The sequence below is a fragment of the Hibiscus syriacus genome, unplaced genomic scaffold, assembly GCF_006381635.1.
Source record: "Hibiscus syriacus cultivar Baekdansim isolate YM2019G1 unplaced genomic scaffold, ASM638163v2 tig00000002_pilon, whole genome shotgun sequence".
In the NCBI taxonomy this organism is placed as follows: domain Eukaryota; kingdom Viridiplantae; phylum Streptophyta; class Magnoliopsida; order Malvales; family Malvaceae; genus Hibiscus; species Hibiscus syriacus.
In genome coordinates this window covers 2,006,389-2,026,033 of record NW_024061752.1, presented here as the reverse complement: position 1 = coordinate 2,026,033, position 19,645 = coordinate 2,006,389, and the positions used below count along the sequence as shown (strand labels likewise).

Genomic DNA, 19,645 nt, shown 5'->3' with positions numbered 1-19,645 from the left:
CGACTTGTACAAAATGATTGTGAGCATCTATCAATATAAAATAACTAATATGAGGTGTAAAGTAAAGATAGATAAAAAACAATTAAATAAATATCAACTACATCAAATTCAACGGTAAGAAAATGAAAAAAAAAGTGAGAAAATGAAAAGATTAATTAAACAAAATAAAAAAGTACAATTCATATACAAAACAAAATTATGATAAAGTGTGAGAAAGAGAGAATGAGAAAGTAATGGAAGAAAAAGAAAAAAAAACTTGTGAACGGTGATTAATACAAGACTCACACTATTGTCAACGAAAGATAAATATAAAAATTTAGGACGAATAACCTGAGAACAAAATAGGAACATGACTAAAGTTTTTTTTTCCTTACCTAAATGATATGAAGTTATTGACTTTGTGACGATTAATATGACCATACCTAAATAAACATATACACGCAAATAATTTTAGAAATTAATAATTGAATAATTTATATTAACATAAATTAATAAAAATATTATTTAAAGTGTTCGTGTTATCAATAATTGAATTAACTTAACTACACATGCTAATATCACATTAATATTTTAATATATCTAAATATCACATCAACACAGTGTTGATTATTAATTGATTAACGATTTTCATACAAGAAATAAATTATCTTGATAAAAAATAAGACGTTAAAAGTGAAAATGCTTAAAAAATACGAACTAATGTGACTATTCAAATAAACTTTAAAAAGTAAATTTTGACGTTATACCTTCACAGTTTGATCTGTGCATATTTTAAATATGCTCCAATCTATATTCAAGTATAATTAAAACCTAAATTGACGTGTGAGTTAAAAAAAGGATATATTTGTACAATACTAATACCTGGATTTGAAGTTTAGGAATCAATTTAAAATATGAATGATAGTTAGGGACGCTTAGTGGAGTTAACCCAAGTTTATTTTACTTCTGGGCTTGCGTTGTTTATTAGACCTAGTACTCAAATTTGGGTCAGCCCATAAATTTTTTTTATTTATTTATTTACATTATTATAGAAAAGTTCGAGAAAGCCCTAAAGGCTAAAACCCTTCCGACCTTTCAATTTCTTCATTTGCACGCCCTCCCCACTTCGCTTCCAACTTTGTTATTTGAAAAAAAAAAGCTAACCGACGATGTCGCTTCGAGTGTTGAACCCTAATGCCGAAGTTCTCAACAAATCGGCGGCGCTGCACATGAACATCAACGCAGCCAAAGGGTTGCAAGATTCTCAAAACGAATCTGGGTCCCAAAGGCACATCAAAATGCTTGTTGGTGGATCTGGCGATATCAAGCTCACTAAAGATGGAACACTCTATTGAAAGAAATGGTCCTTCCTTTTCCCTTTTTTTTCTTCAAATTTCTAGCTTTCTCTTTTTGCCTTGTCATTTGTTTGATAGGAAGTGGTTTCGTTTTCTTAACCAGATTTAAATGCTTCGTTTGCTTTTAGTGAAAGAATGTTAAATAGTTAGGGAAGATGTGGATTTTTCATGTTTGAGAACGGAAATGATTGATTTCGTACAATTTACTTAGTTGTTTGATTGGAAAAATGCTTCAGCAAATTCAAAACCCGACTGCTATTATGATAGCAAGGACAGCTGTTGCTCAAGATGACACTAGCGGCGATGGAACTACATCTACCGTGCTCTTCATTGGCGAGCTAATGAAGCAATCTGAGCGTTATATTGATGAAGGTTAGGACTCGTATGACTGTTTTGAACCCATGTTAAAGAACTGCTAAACTCTGCACTCTTGTATTAGATTTAAGGGTCTTTTTTTAGTTGGATGGCATTGGGATAATAGGAGTAACTGTTTCAGTCATGTTACTGACTGTAATCTTGTCTTTGTAAGGAAAATTTAAGAAGACTTTAGTAAGATTCTTTAGGTCAAGCTCATGATATTGCCACTGAAAATGATTAAGGAAAATTTTAAATTTGAAAATCCAAATGGTTGTAGCCGACAGGTTTTGACATAGCATTTCTGCATGTATACACACAAACATATTCATACATATTTCCTTTTCTTTATCAATTATATGCTTAGTGATAAAGCTTTGGTTTAGGGATGCATCCACGTGTTCTGGTTGATGGCTTTGAAATTTGCTAAAAGAGCTACCCTTCAGTTCCTTGAGAAGTTTAAGACTCCTGTGGTGATGGGTTCTGAACCAGATAAGGAGATCCTGAAAATGGTTGCGAGAACCACAGTAAGGACCAAGGTATTTTTCAATTTTCTACACTCCTTTACCATACTGTCTGTTTTCAATACAACAACAACAACAAAACCCAATTCCCATATGCAATGGGGTAAGGGGGAGGTAGGGTAGTAGGCTGCCCCCAACGCCAGGTTGAGAGTAGCTTCCGTGGAAGACCTCCGGCAGTCAGAAAATTAAAAATATAGATAAAATGCAAAGCATGTATAAATAATACATAAATACATAGTTGAACAGTATTCATATGCAGTCATAAATATCATTAATATCATATGCGCGCTTCTACTGTCTGTTTTCAATGACATGATATATTACTATATTATCCAATTTCAATGACACCTACTTTATATGATTGACTATCTGTATTCTCACACAGTTGTATGAAGGATTGGCTGATCAACTGACAGACATAGTTGTTAATGCTGTAAGTGGGAGAATCATTTGTTTCTACCTTTTCATCTTAAGATTTTGGTTACATAAACTTTTATTTGATGCAGGTACTCTGTATCCGAAAACCAGATGAGCCTATTGATCTCTTTATGGTGGAAATAATGCACATGCGACAAGTTTGATGTAGACACACAGCTGGTATGTTTGTATTTTCTTCTTTTCATCTTGCACTGTATTCATGCCACCTTTCTCAATACTTGTGCTCTTGTTTAAATCTTTCAAGATTATAGTATTCAATGTTGTTTGTGGTTGCTGCTGTTACAGTATGATGCCAAGTTTCGATTGCTTATTAATCATACATTTATTAATAATTTTGAGAATTTTTGTTCGAGGTTACTCCTTTGAGTCATGAGGCTTCTTGTTTTCTAGAGACACCCAAGTAGTTCCCTAGATTCTAACCTGTCAATTAGCCCATAGTTGTCAGGTACATTACTATTTTTCCCTTAAAATAGCTACAATTAAAGTACTTTTGATCTTTGATTCCATGAAACAATGTTATCTTGAATTAACATATGCAAATTTGGCCATATCAAATAAAATCTAGGAAGCTTCTCTTTTCCTTTTTTTATAAATTAATCACAAATAATATTGATAAGAAATCATGAAATATGTTGGTATTGTGCATTAATTAATGTAACTTCTATAGATTTAACTTTCCTCCAAGTGTTACTCACTTTCCCTTCTCTTAATTGAAACAAGTTTTGTTTGTCTAATGAAGCCTGAGTACTTCTGTTTTGTTTATACATTGTTTTTTGTTTGCGTGTATGTGTTGGTGTGCTTCTATATCATGCAACTTCCTATGTTTACCTTTTCTGGTTTCCCTAGGTGGAGGGACTAGTATTGGACCATGGTTCTAGGCATCCAGATATGAAGCGAGCAGAAAATTGTTACATCTTGACATGTAATGTATCATTGGAGTATGAGAAAAGGTACATATATGAGCATTTCTTTAACTCCATTTTTATTTGTTTGTTATGTGAGGGGTGCAAGAGGAGGGGGAACTAGTCGGTTTGGGAAAATTAGTCTGATTATCCTTTTATGTGTCCGTCCGTGGTTAACACTGATATTAAATTTTCTTTCATGGAAATATAGTCTTGTGCTAAGCTTTCATTTTGTGTCTGCTGCTGCATTCCTTCCGTTATCCTCAATGTGGATGTATTTGTTGTGGTAGTTATCATGTGACTAATGTTTTAGCCCTCAGTGAAATAAATGCAGGCTTCTTCTACTCAAATGCTGAGCAGAGAGAAGCAATGGTTGCAGCTGAAAGGCGCTCAGTTGATGAAAGAGTCAAAAAAATTATCGAGCTAAAAAATAAGGTAGCTTTTGTTATGCCTCATACCATTGTAATTGTGGCATTGGTGTAGCAGATGTGAAAATTCTTATGATATTCCTACTCCTCTTGGCCATCGTAGGTTTGTGCGGGCACTGAAAACAATTTGTTGTTATCAATCAAAAGGGTATTGATCCCCCTCTTTGAATCTTCTTCAACAAGCTGGGGTAAGCTATGGATTTTTGTTCTTTCAACCCTATTCTAACTTCAGATGTTTTCATAATGTCTCCCTCTTCGGTAGTTGTGTATAGCTTTCTTACAAGTGTTGCAATATATCAATTTTCCCTCAATATAGAAGAAGCATCAGACTTAAGGCTGACGTGATTATGAATTTTTTCTTCCATTGAAGAGTTGTATATATAATTGTTTTTTTTTTTAATGGTTTTTGTTAAAGTTTGTCTCTCATGTGTTTTATTGCAATTTTCTGATTATGGTTTTGTAGATCATTGCCCTCAGAAGAGCAAAGAGAAGAAATATGGAAAGGCTTGTTTTGGCTTGTGGAGGAGAAGCTGTAAATTCTGTTGATGATTTAACCCCTGACTGTCTTGGCTGGGCAGGTCTTGTCTATGAGCACGTCCTTGGGGAAGATAAGTATACATTTGTGGAAAATGTAAAACATCCCCATTCATGTACAATTTGATAAAAGGTATGTAGTACTGTTTTCCATTTAATTAATTTGTACAAATTTAATATCTATACAGTTAGTGCTGCTTATGAAACAGTTAGCTTGCAGTTTATTAATATTCATGCTATTGTTAATAAATATAGGGCCAAACGACCACACAATTGCCCAAATTAAGGATGCTGTTCGTGATGGGCTGCGAGCTGTTAAGAATACCATTGAAGACGAAGCATTGTATTAGTAAGTTTTGCTTGTTTAGCATTTTATTTGCAATGGAGTTCATAGTCCATGTCTTCACGTCAGCGTCAGTCTAAGATAGGAAATGAAAGGTTCAGGCAGCCCTTGAATCCTCTAATTTAACTATAAAGGCATAATTTGAGACAGAATTATTTGGCTGGATTTTTACACGCTGCAACCTTTTATGATATTGATATATTGATATACTTGTGCTTCAGGGTGCGGGAGCTTTTGAAGTTGCAGCTAGACAATACCTAATTAATGAAGTAAAGAAAACTGTTCAAGGGGTAAATCTCTGGTATTTTCCTATCTAAAGTAGGTGAAATGAAAATATTTATAATGTTCATAAATTTTGAACAGCGTGCCCAATTAGGTGTTGAAGCTTTCGCAGATGCCCTTCTTGTGGTGCCAAAGACACTTGCTGAAAATGCTGGGCTCGATACTCAGGATGTCATAATTGGTCTTACGGTATTTTGTCCGTTTTACTGTTACATTTGACCCCATTTAGAAACGAGAAGGTGAAGAAAATATTAAGTTGATCATTGTTTTTGATTGTCAATTCAGGGGGAGCATGACAGAGGCAATATTGTGGGTCTAAACCATAAACAGGAGAACCTATGGACCCCCAAATGGAGGGTATATTCGACAACTACTCTGTTAAACGGCAAATTATAAACTCTGGGTATGTAAAAGCTTTCTACGTGATTATTTCCACTTTGACCGATTTCCTGCATTAGATGTTAGCATGTTTAGTACGTAAAAACTGTAAGAGGTTGCTCGTTTTGCAGGCCTGTAATTTCTTCACAGTTGCTGTTGGTCGATGAAGTGATACGTGCTGGCAGAAACATGCGAAAACCAACTTAGGCCTTCCCTTCTACACTATTTTTGGGTTGAGACATTATGGCCTTAGGTATTATGTTTGATGGGAGATTTTGTATACTAAAATGGGTCATGTATTGTTCTTCATGATCTGTTTTGGAGGATATTTCCTTAATTAAATCTCAATGGTTTGAATTGGAATTTGGATATGTCTATGATTTTGAAACCACTCGAAGCTACTTATTAGTGGGCGAGTTTTAGTTACTTTTTAAATTTGATTTAATTTACTTTCGGATTTAAATCATCCATTTTCTTTTTCTTTTGAGCATGCTATTACTTATTAAATGCAAATATTAGGCACGGACAGGGAGATGATCTGTCTTTTGCCCCCCCCCCACCCCGGTTTCAGTTCCGATCATGGTCTGATGATTCTTCTGACCTGAAATCTGATTTTTGAGATGAAAACTGTTTTTCTTCATGATAGTATTTCTTTAAGCCTGTTCTGATCTATCCGAATTATTTTTTAAAAGAGAATCTGATTCTATAGGGTTATGTTCGGTCATTTGACCATTCTTGCATAAAGTTCAAATTTTAAAAATATTTATTTTTAAATCAGTTTGTATATATAAGGAAGCAAATGCCGGTACTTCAATAAACATAAAATGCGTTACTAATTTATCAGTATGCTACAAAAATGTGGTTTAAAGTAGCAAGTTCAATGCTAGTCTGTGATATATATAATTGCAATTAAAGTTAATAGGTAGATTCCCTAAATAAAATAAAAGTAAAATAATTAATGGTTAAAAGAAAATTTAGAATTATAATTATTTCAAACTAGTAAAATGATAATAAATAATAATTAATTGTATAGTTGGTAGATAACTATTGACAGCGAAGCAAACGGCTTAACGTCTGCCTGAGCCATGAAGACAGTGTTGAAGGGTTTGCATGAGTTCACCGTCGGAATGTTGGACTCCAGCCTGGTATGCTCCGTTGATCGCCGCCCATTGCTCTGGGAAACGGGAACTACTTTGATATAAATCATTTCCGATGGCGAAAACATATAAACCACGGCGTTGGCATTTTAAACAGAGGAAAAATAAAAGGAAAACAGAAATGGGTGTCAATGTCAATGCCACGTGTGGTTTATGCCTAAGAGATCAGATCTGAAGGCGCAGGGCAGAAGCAGCAGCAGTAAAGGCGAGGAAGATGATGATGGTTTGCTTAGCTTTTGGTGGTTGAATATCGGAGCAGAAAAGTGGCGTTTAACCAATCACATGTTGCATCCACCTCAAACGACCCCCACATAGAGAGTTAAACACGATGATCTAGAAACATTTTCACACCTGTATCTTATAATAAAATTCAAATATCTTGGCAGGTCCCTAATTTTCTAAAAACAACAAAACATATTAGCTAGGCCACACCTCCACTTGCTTAATTGTTGCAGCGTGAATCTCTAAATTTAATTTTGAATTTTTGTTGTTTTTAAATAAAATAAAGGGTAAACTATACCGATAGTCACTAATGTTTGAGTAAGTTTTCATTTTTTTCCACTGAAGTAACAAATGGGTCATTAACGTTATCGATTTGTAATTAAATGATCACTCCATTGTCATCTCTATTAAATTGATAACGTGACAACGTTATCAAAAAGGTTACCCTATTGTTAAAACATCAATAGATTCTTCAATTAACCAAAAACCAAACACCACCACACTATATTGGAACCACATTCCTTGCGGGTTACGAGTTTGATTTCATATTTGACTGGACAATTCTTAAAGTACCAGCAGGCTCAACGGACAAAAACACATCCTGAATCATCTGTTAGTAATTTCTTAATTCCGTTTGGTTATTATTTTTTTTTCTTTGGTTCTGTCTATTTAAAGACTTGCTGCATCTCGTGATTTTTTTGGCCCAGGTATCCATAACATTTCACCAAAATGTATCAAGAGTAATTTTTTTATAGTTGCACGAATCAATTTGGAGGCTGCTTCATTCTGGTTGGTTTCTTCACTCAGTCTTATGTTATTTACTTGATTCACGGATTCCAGGATTTGCAGCCTTTTTCCGGAACAAGAAACAGCCAAGTAATGACTACAGATAAGCTTTAAAGGTAAGTGCTCCAAGAATAATCTCATAATTTTTCAACAATATTTTCAGTTGTTGAGCATGCACATTTCTGTTGTACTTTTCTTTCGTTGCTTTAGTTAGTGACTTCTTGTGGAATCCATTTCTTAACTCATTTTGGAATTTGTCTTTTATGAAACACATCTTACCTTGTTTTTTGGATTACAGGAATCAAGGATGCTTCTTATTCAGGTGAAGTTATGGAGCGCAGATGATCAAGTAACCTTGGTCGTCCAGATGTTCATATGCAGTTGGAGAACTCCAGCAGCCAAGCAGTAGTGTAGGGAAGATATGGTGAGGGTTTGTTTAAGTGTGGTTTTAGTTTGTAAGAAACGTGGATCGAATATAGTGGAGGGTGGTGGGGTGCTTAAAAAAATAGAAATTAGAAAGCTTTTGGATCTAAATTAGATAAGATCATTGTTTAAGGACTATTTAATGCATTAACGGTAGTTTAGAGATAAAATTAAATATTAACGTATTTGTTGAATGACTTTTTTCTGTATCAAGCGACATTGAACTTGCACTTTGTCTCACTTCTTTTGATAGCAAAGTATCAATTCGATCTGTCTGAGTGACCTCTATCAAAATCTATGCAATGAAGATCAAACTAATCATACATGAGTAGAGGACACGAATACCAAAATCGAAAATTATTCAAACATGAAGGTGTAGAACACCGAGTTATATTGTAAATCAAGATTTTAGAAGTACATAACAGTGTAAGTGAACTGAGATTTAATAAATAAGATTGAGTTTGTGTTCGTTTGTTTATTTTAAAGATCTTCATGTTTAGTTTGTATTCATTTAAACTTTTAATATCATGTTCATGTTCGATTGTTTATTTTTAAAGGAGTTCGTGTTCAATAGTTTAGCATTTGCAAACATATTTATTTAACGTTCATGAACATATTTGTTTAGCGTTTGCCACTCCATACGTTTAACGTTCGCGAACATATTCGCCAAATAGTAAAATTACACCACCAATCCTTAATTCCTTAGGGTTCATAGTTTGAACTCCAAAATTCATCATGTGTTCAAAGTAATCCCTATATTCGTCAATATTTAAAATTTATAAAAAAAGAAAAAGGAAATCGGATAAACAAACTTATAAACAGATAGTAAACAAGCTTATAAATAAATTAATAAACGAGCTTTCAAACGAACTTATTTATAAACATAAACGAATAGAACACACATGTTTGTATTTGTTTATTTATTAAATAAACATAAGATTTTTGTTTACTCATCTAGTTTAATAAACGAATATAAATTAAAACATTATACGAACAATTCACCAAATACTCTATTCGTTTACAACCCTAAAGACAAGTTAAAGTCAAAACAATTCAACTTTGATAAACTATGTTCTCAATCATTATCGATTTTATCAAATCAATGGTTTAATTTTGCTTAAAAGGGCTTAAAAGGAGGGGATTGCAGAAGTTGGTAATTCCACTTTGTTATGTTATTTTGCTTCTATTTGCTGGCTGGCGTCAAGTGACATTGAAATTATTTTGTCTCACTTTATTTTGATACCAAAATCGTAATATTATCCAAATAAGAAGGTGTAGCACACCAAATTATATTTGCATTTGTGAAGATTGCTTTTTTTAATTATTATAAAAAATGTGTAATATTACGATTTTTTTTACCCATCTCTTTCAAATTATAATGTTCCTTCTCTTGGAGATTGAGCCTGATTCTAAACTTATTCCTATTAATCTGTCTTATTCTTGTTCTTTCTTGAGAGTTTTCCTATTTGCTGTTACAACAAGTTTGTGACCATTATTTAGCTTAGTGGTATCATGAAAATTGTTGAGTGTTGTTTTTGCTATAACAAAATTCTCATTAACAACTTTTTTGTTGTTGTGTCATGTCATTGGAAATTAGACTTGAAATGCGTTTAACATTATATGAATCGTGTCTAAGCACACTTGATCAGACCCAGATACAAGTCACATAACAATTCCAAGCCAACTTTAGCAACGCTAACAACAAAGCTTTCTCTTTTAAATGATGGCATATGCCCAATGAAGCTCTCGACTCTGACAATCTGTAGGATTTCTTCTCACATGACCTTGAAAAATCACACAATCCATTAACAAACATACCAAAAAAAAATTGAGCCTGCTTCTAGTAGGTAATATGTCCAAAATTGTCATCCAAATAATAGAAGGAACCTTGGGGATATGACCTGTATGCAACACAAGTCTATCACAAGACACTTTATCTCATCTCAACTCTTCCAAATCCCATAATAGAGGAACAAGATGCACCCAGTAGTCCCTGGGCTAGCGCGGCCTTACAAACAGAAGATTACATGCAATTCATATTGCTTAGCATGATAGTTACTATCACCTTCAAGACGTTCAACTTCTACATAATTGTCGAAAGAAGCATCTACATCTCGACAGCCTTTAACATCAAGTTGAAGGTCTGGTATAAGCAAAAATAAATTAGCATCACATGGTGAACAAGATTCATTAAACCCCAGCCAATCATTTCAAAAAAAAAAAACCATAAAATGACTCCTTCCTGATAGATATAATCCACATTAATACACTCGATGTAGCTCATAATGTTGTTCCCTGCAAACAATTTCTGTATGGTGCCTTCAACAACAGTTCCCTGGTCGCATAGGAGAAGTGATCAAAATTTTAACTTTGGTTCATTAGAATAAATTCGCAATAAAAAATTATTGAAGTTGTTCACCCTTCACTTTATCTTCAAGTTTTTCACACAGAACCCTATTAAATTCTTGAACATCATGTTGTGTGAAAGAGTCATGGTCCCATCCAAAAGATTTAGTCAGCTTTTTCGTTGCAGCACTGCTGTCACTGCACTGGAGTTTGTAAAACAAACTTTGCAGAAAAAGGAATGCTTCCAGATGGCGTATCATTCTCGGTTGTAGGCATATGATAAACTGCCTGAAATATAACATCCAAAACATTGGCAGACAGCAATCTTGCAAACTGCAATCTCTGCTTCAATCATCAAAGTGTCGTTCACAAGATACCATTTGCAAGGATCATATAACTCACCAAGGGGCATAAAGGATGTAAAACCCCAATCATTCTTGCATTAAATTGACGATGTGTGTGCAAGATGGAAGTCATATATGACCTGCCTTTAGTTGCATAGAGTCCATATTAATCTGTTCAACAGAGGGTAACAAAAGCATACTCTTTGACGCGATTGAACAAAATCACCAATAAGTGATGTTCTTGTATTAGAAAAAAAAACTGATGCTCATGCAACTCCATATACAAGATTAAATCATCCAGCAACCATTTGACAAACTATCTAAACCCAGAAACAAACTCAGTATGCTTTAATATCCAAAAAGATTACTTAAACAGTAAGTGTATGGACAGCAAAAGGTGATACCTTTTCTTATGGAATATTATTATGAATTTGATTATTTACTGCCAAAGTAAACTCATATCTACTCCATCCATAGGGTAAACTTTCTGAGTCAGTATCATCCAAAACCAAGAGTATGAATACTCAACTATCGACAAAAAAAAAAATCAAATTAGTACAAAAAATGGAAATCAATTGAAAAGAAAAGAGAAAGAAAGAAAGAGAGTAACATCGATGGGTATTGAGAAGCTATGGAATTGAGAGGTAATGAGGGAAGATATAAAAATAAGAGGAAAGATTTATTCTTCTTGTTTTGAGGGATTCTAATTGTATGGGGTGATTTTATACTACTCTGAGAAGCTATCAAAGAGAGATCAGCTTTTGATTCTTTTTTCTTTCTTCAATTCTTCTTCTTTCTTTGCGAGTATAATTTTGTACACTGCAATGTGAAAATAAAATTAATTCTTTGCGAGTATAATCTATATTTATGTTCGAGGCTTGAACTATACAGAGAATGAAGTTTATAGCGTTGAGCACATTGAGCTTGAGAATGCAAGCAATCACTATATTCTCCTAGATAGATCATTTCCTTGACAAGTCTTTTATGTTTTTCTTTACAAGTTGAATGATGATAAATCTCACTAAGGATTTCAATATTGAGATCAATCATAGATTTTGATATATTGTCATTTCTCTTAATTTTTTTTAGATTCTTGATCTTTATTTTCTTAATGTTTAATTATATTAGTGAAATAATGTGAGACGATGAGAATAATGGCATTCGAATTGATTCATTTTATTTTTCCCTAACACTTCTTTAATCATTCGATGACTCTTTCCTTATACAAAAATAATAAACTCAGCCGATCGGAATTGGCTACATAATCCTAAAAGAAATCCCCACTCGACAAACAATGATGGTTGGCTCCGCGGCTTTGTTGTTGTTGATCGAGTTTCGTTTCCGTAAGGTCCACACAACTATATAGTGGTAACATTATTCGATGTATTTTTTAAATGATTAATATGTTCCCATGCATAGGAAAATTAATGAAGAATTGAACCCATAATCATGGATTAGAATCTCATTCTTTACCAACAAAAGTAAAGTGAAAATAAAGAATAAATTTTGACATTGAGTGACACATTTTTGTTTGAATTTATAATATTTTTTTAATATTCTATATGATTATAGTAAATATAGTATATAATCAATATTTTCTTAATCTATTAGCAACACATACACGTCCTACATATAATTGCTCAAATCCAAAATCTTTAAAAAGAATAATCTTTTCTTTATCATTAATATCACATGATAGGTTCAATTAATAATATTTTTATCAAACCAAAAAAGAAAAAGTATGAGATAAAACAAGGACGGAGCTATAATTAAATATTGGCAGGAGTTGAAATATTAGACTATTTCAAAAAAATATAAAGACTTATTAGGTATTTAAACTCGAAATTCAGCATGAACCAAACGACTTTAGTGATTAAGAGATTGTTGTTATCCTTGAGGTCCTGAGTTCAAGCATGTATGTAGGGCGTTCATTGTCAAATAGTTGAAAGTCTTTGTACGATATTACCTTGTATTCACCCTAAATTAAAAAAAAAAAATCAAAATAAAAATTCTAATCTTACGTAGGATCCAGTGACATTATCTTCTGGGATAACTTATGATCGAGAAAGCATTCACAAATGGCTCGAGGAAGGGAATTTCGATTTAAACAAATTTTTAACCATATATGATATACATATTTCATATTTGTGTGAGATAATTTATAATATTATTTAACTAATCAAATATATTTCAAATTTATATATATATTTATAATGTTATTTTTTTAAAAATAAGAAATTTTGAGGATAAATTATTGATGAGATTATAAAAGAGTCGGAGAATTTATGTGAAGAAAGAATTCGATAAGAGTTGCAATCAAAAGACCAAATTGAATAAAAAATAAGTTGAGAGATTAAATTACAAAAAAAACTTGTTATAGAACAAAATAATTGAAGCTACATAAGTATTCCGTAATGGTGGATGACAGGATGAGTATCTAATTCAAATTTAATAAAAATTAACTTAAAATAAATGAAAAGACGAATAAATAAGAAAATCATGTAAACTGAATTGAAGCTAAATAGGGTGGATCAAATGGTTCAAATTTAATAAACATAGATTTAAACGAATGAAATATTAAAGAAATTAAGAACTAAATCAAAATAAAATCAAATTAATACTATTGTGACTTCAAATTAATTTGATGTCTGATTCTCCGCTCCCCCAACCAACCCGCTCGACAACTTGCATATGTGCTTATCTCCACATGGAGCTCTCGTCCTAATGACAAAAATGATGTGATGTAATGTTCAATAATACTATTATGACTTAATATAAAAATATCTTAAATTATGTTTTTTCTCATTTATAATACTATTACATATTATTATTTTAAAAACTTCAATCGTAACGTTAGTTTAAAAAGTTTGATAAGTGAAAAGTGTCACATTTATATCTTTTAAAATATTTTTTTTATTTTAAAAATAAAAAATATTATTTAGAAATTCATTTAAAATAAAAACTTTTCCCCTACTACACGTCCTCCGGACCCCCGTCTCCCTTGCTCTGCATAATATTTTCTACTCTCATTGCGTCAAACGACCGGTTAAAGGAATTTAAGGAACTTTTAGGGATTTAAATATGTGATTTTAGGATTTAGAAATTTAAGTTTAGAAACTTAAGTAATTGGAGCGACGGCTAGTCTAGTAGGACGATGGTTGGGGTGGTTATTTGTCGATGACGGCGAGGATGAGACGGCGACTGTTTGAGGTTTTTTCTTTAGATTTAAGAAAAATTTAGGATTTTTAATGTAATTTTATTTTTTATTTTAAATAAAATTTTTAAATTCTATAAATGCAACACGTCAATTAATAAAAAAATTTAACGAACGTTACGGTCGAGAGACTTAAAATGATAACGTTTCTAACGTTAGACGCCTGGATTGACAAAAAATAGTTTAGACACATAAGTATGAAAAATATAGTTTAGGAAAAAAATTATATTAAGCCTTATATTACATATATTAATAAAATATATTATAATTAATTAATTAAATTTATCTAATTATCACAAATTAGTTATAATTAATATAAATATAAAAATTTAATAGATTTAATAAATATTTAGAATCAGGGTTCTTATTTTTTTTAACTCTAAACGTTGATATTTCTTATTTATTTATTTCCATCTTTAGTTGATAGACAAATTTTGAGTTGGTTACCACCATCGAAATTTCTTATTGTTTATTTTTTTTGGATAATATTGTTTATTTCTTTTTTTCTTTACTTTATTACATCACATTTTTACTTATATTTTTTTATTTATTTATAATAATTTTGTCATTTAGTACTTTTTCTTTACTTCTAATATGTTTTTGGTCGTTTCACCGTTGTTTTTATATATTTTTTTCTCATAGTTGTTTTTGACATCATCACGACTGATCAATATGATGCATATTTGTGATAGTTGGTATTCCCTGCTTTAAACCTTCGAATTGAATTTGGATACGTGATTTGCGCTAGTGGGTTGTTTTTTCACGTCGTTTAACTCTGATTTACGGTTTGTATGTGGTCTTTCAGTAGCTTGATCTTTTTTTTTATTTGTATACTGACGAGGTTAGATCTGTTCGTATCTATTTCATTCGAGTCTTTTTGTAAGTTTTTTTTTTTTTACTTTTTCCTTATACGATCCTTGTGTAATCTTAGATAACTATTTTCTGGCTATAAAAAATGTCATTATGTGTTTAGTTTACGATTATGATTATAAATATTCGTTATAATTCTGAATATTTTTAATGTTAATAAAATTAATAGTTTTAATTGAAATATTTTATAATAATTTAATAAAATTTCATAATAATTTTAAAAAATATTGATTATTTTATAACTTTTAAATTTGTATGAACCAAATTACAATTATTTTGTGATACTCATAAGTCCATGATATACTTTTCACATTGTTTCACTCTATAACTAAAAATTGATGATAGTCGTATATCGTTCGTCGACGTTGGACGCCATCGTTGATCGATGTAGATGGTGGTCGTTTCGGTCCCAAATTTCATAGGTCGCTTCATCTCGATTCAGTGAGTCCGAATCTTACATCTGTTTTGTTAGAATATGCTCCGAAGTCCACGAGTTATAGATCAAAAGTGAGGAAACCAAAATGTTTCCATCGAGATTCATGGGTTTTGAGATATTTTTCAGTGAAACAACCACCAGATTCGGACTCAGGGGCTGAGTTGAAGCGACCCATGAAATCTGGGACCGAACAACCACCATCTACGACGGCCAACGATGGCATCCAATGTTGAAGAACAGTGGACAGACACTGTTTGTTTTTATTTTATATTAAATTATTTTTATATTTTAATAATAATAATAAATGTCACAACATACGAAAATAATAATAAAATAGTTAAGAGTGAGCAAAACAGAAACAATTCAAAAGATCAGTAAAGAAATTATAAATATTGAGTGTATGGTGAGTGAAATAGGAGTGAGAGTAAACTTAGGTGAGAAATAGTGTAATTTACCCTAATTTTATAAGGAAAAAAATGAAACTTACGAAGTAACGTTACGTATCGTATAACTTAAAATCCTTATTTATAAAAATTGAAAATATTAATCGGCACGTGTTTTTTGACATTTCTTCCTGATATTTTGGATTCATCGAATTACATTGGGTTTTTCGATTCGTGAAGCAACTTAGCAGCAACCTAATTATATGAAGCGTTTTTTTTTTAAAAAATCTATATTTTATATTAAAATTTTAACTACGTAATAGGATATCAATTTAAAATTATGAAATAACTGAAATATCATTATTTTAAAAATAATACATACAACCATACAGTGATATTTTATTGTTTATTTTTATATAGTATTTAAACATATTTAATATTTAAAATAAAACATAAATCTAGTATATATTTTACTACATTATATTTCCATTTATTGGATTTTCTCAAATTTTTTAAACTCGATTAAAATCATTCATTTTATTAAAATAGCATATATTTTTTATAATTTTTTTATGATTTTAATAAAAATTAAATATACTGATCTTACACATAAACTTGATCGACCCATTAATATGAAAATATTGGAAAATTAGAGCGAGGGAATCAAGAGGGATTTCGGTTGGGGCAATGACATTTGCATGTCCCACTTGTCTACCACACTATAAATAAATAGGGATGTGTATGAAATTCGAACTCGATAGGTTTTGATTTGATTCGATGTAATCGGATTAAGTTTATTTAAAAAAATTAGGTTCGAATCAGGTAGAGTCGGGTACGGATTTAGGGTACAAATATTTTCAATCCGAAAATTAATATAAATACCTTACATATTTAGGGTATTATTCTTTATATTATTTTCTTCAATTAAATATTTATTTTATCGAATAAAATTAATAATTTTTTATCATTTTAGATTGAATAAAGTCAGAATTGAATTTTATCTCAAAAATCGGATTGAATAAAATTACTCTAAACTCGGGTTGAATCGAATTTCAAGTGCAGAGTATAAAATTTTCGGTTTGACCGAGTTGGCCCGAAACCCGACTCAATGTCCATCCCTAACTATAAATAATATGTAAAATTATAGATTAAGTGTCTCGATACGTAGATTTGTATATTTTTAATATAGAAAATACTTTCAAACAGTGTAGATTCTTGTAATCACTTTCGTCAAGAAAATCCTAAAGAAAAAAAAAGGCATGCGATGCAGTTTTCAAGGTAGAAATAGCAGCCATTTTGTCTTATAATGGTTAATTTGGACTAGCATAGTAAAATGTAGCCATAACCATTTTCTTTAATGGATAGGATATGTTATTGAATTGAATTATGTTCAAATTTGTAAAATTTTTTAAGTTATATAATAATGATTAAATTTATTAAACTGTTATAAAATTATCATTTTGATATAATGTTTTTATAAATTAATGATTATTTTATAATATTCTAATAAAATTTAATAATTATTTGATAAATTTAAATAATTATTTTATATTTTTTAAAAAATTATTGAGCAAAAGAATCATTTGAGTATAGTTTTGCTGACCATTGATGTACTTTACCCTTCTTTGATTTTATGGAAACATGAATACCAAATGGTTTAGAATAGGATAAAGTGCATGGTATGTTACTAGATTCCGTTCAAATGATTGTTTTGTTCAATAAACTTTAAAAGAATATAAAATGATCATTAAATTTTATCAAAATATTACAAAATAATCATTAAATTTATCATTTAATGATTATTTTGTAACTTTTTTATAATTTAGTGAGTAAAGTAATCATTTAAATATGGTTCAATGAACTTTATTGTATTTTTCCCTTTAGAATACACCTTTGGTATTCTTAAATGAATCCCGAAGGATCTTCCCGTTGTGCACTTTAATTAGATTATTAATTTAAAAACTAATGCAAACCTATGGCCTGTATCCCACTATATTCCTACTAGCTTAGTATTATCTATAAAATTTGATTTTTTTTATCATTATATACATTGTTATTCTCATATCCGTCAGTAATCATTAATAATTTTGAGTTAGAGAGTAATTTTCATGATTTATATTATTTATAAATGATGTATTAATATAAAGCATTGACGTATTCTCGTGCACCCCGTGTTTTTATTATTATTTTAAGTTTAGTTTGATAGATAACTTTGTTTATTACTATTTTCCTCCAACATATATTTAATTTTTAAATGAAAATACACTTATCATACAAAGCTTGAATTTAGTTTCACCGATTTTGATTTTAAGAGAAAAATACTCCTTTCCGAAATTAAATTTTATTAAAAAAATCTCACATTCCATCATTTTTTATGAGAAAAAAGGGTTAACTTCTGTGTTTAAATTTACCGTAGATTGAATTTTGTACGAAAAATAAAAAATTAGTTTAATTAAATAACATTTGTCAGCATCAAGTTTATTGGGATCCATTTTATGACTAAAATCCTAACACAATAATTATAAACCCGAAAATTGTTATATTAAAACTTAAATAAATCCTAATCCATAAAAAAATTAATAGAAATCCTTTCCAATAAAAATTCAAGTAAACAATTTTGATATTTGATTTTACTTGACAAATATTTTTTCAATAGATAACTAACTCACATGTTGATATTCCTAGGAAATAATTTAAATTATTATAATTACTTTTAGATACACTTATCGATATTTAGTTTATTAGTAGATTAGTTTAAATGTTATAATATAAAGATTTATTATGAAATCAATATTTTAATTTTAATTTATTCTTTTTATAATATCAAAATTTAAACTATAAATTTTATTTAATTAAATTAAATAACTCTTTTCCTTAAAAAATAAATAAATTATATTTTTAGAATTATTTTAATCATTCAGGCCACATGTCAATATTAAAAAACTAACTACTTCTGTCCCACGAATATATTAAATATATATTATCAAATAAGTTATATAATCGCCAACCAATCCAATCCGTAAAATTTAAAATATTGGAGCCCACCTCACCCTCTATCCTCGCACCTTCCTCTGTAAGCCGACTCTTTCACTTTACTTTCTTACTTATATATATCTAAAGCTTTCTTTTCCTCAAATCATTTATTTTTCTCCTTCACATGGCAGTAGTTCGTGCGACGCCAGATTAACCTACGCCTCCCGCTGCCTGACGTTTCCGATCGCCGCCCCCTCGTGAGCGACGCCAGATTAACCTACGCCTCCCGCTGCCTGACGTTCCGATCGCCGCCCCCGCTCCCTCTCCCTCTACCTCCATCTGCCCCTCGAACGTCGTAACAGCTTCTTCGTTTCTATTCCTGCAGCGGAGCTCGAGAGACTCGGAGTACTTGGACACGGGAACTTTAGATACTCTTCTTCGTAACGAGGGTACTTTTTCGGAACCTCAACTTGCTCATATAAAGGCAGATCTAAAAGGATTGATTATTTACATAGCCATAAGATAATTCACCGAGATCTCAACCATCAAATCTGTTGTGAACAAGAATATGGAATCAAGATCGCCGATTTCGGAGTCAGCAAGATCATGTCCCTAACTTTGGAATCTTGCAATTCCTACGTTGGAACTTGCGCTTACATGAGTCCGAGCGGTTCGACCCGGACGCTAACGGGGGTAACTACGATGGGTTCCTCGGCGATATCTGGAGTTTGGGGCTTACTTTGATGGAACTTTACGTGGGTCACTTCCCGTTCCTGCCGGAGGGTCAAAGACCCGACTGGGCTACGTTGATGTGCGCGATATGCTTCGGCGAACCACCTACTTTGCCATCGGGTGCTTCCGATGCGTTCCGAACTTCATAGAGTGTTGCTTGCAGAAGGAGTCTAGTAAGAGGTGGACAGCTTCCCAGCTTGGCGCATCCGTTCTTAATCAAGTATCCGACCGCCGACAGTTGA

At 31.4% G+C, this 19,645-nt stretch overlaps 3 pseudogenes; 2 read left to right on the top strand and 1 right to left on the bottom strand.

Annotated features, from left to right (window-relative positions):
* Nucleotides 1–1,114: 1,114 nt before the first annotated feature.
* LOC120215711 lies at nt 1,115–5,924 on the top strand (annotated as a pseudogene).
* A 4,190-nt stretch (nt 5,925–10,114) lies between these two features.
* LOC120184147 lies at nt 10,115–13,825 on the bottom strand (annotated as a pseudogene).
* Nucleotides 13,826–13,972: 147 nt separating this feature from the next.
* On the top strand, nt 13,973–19,645 carry LOC120183152 (annotated as a pseudogene).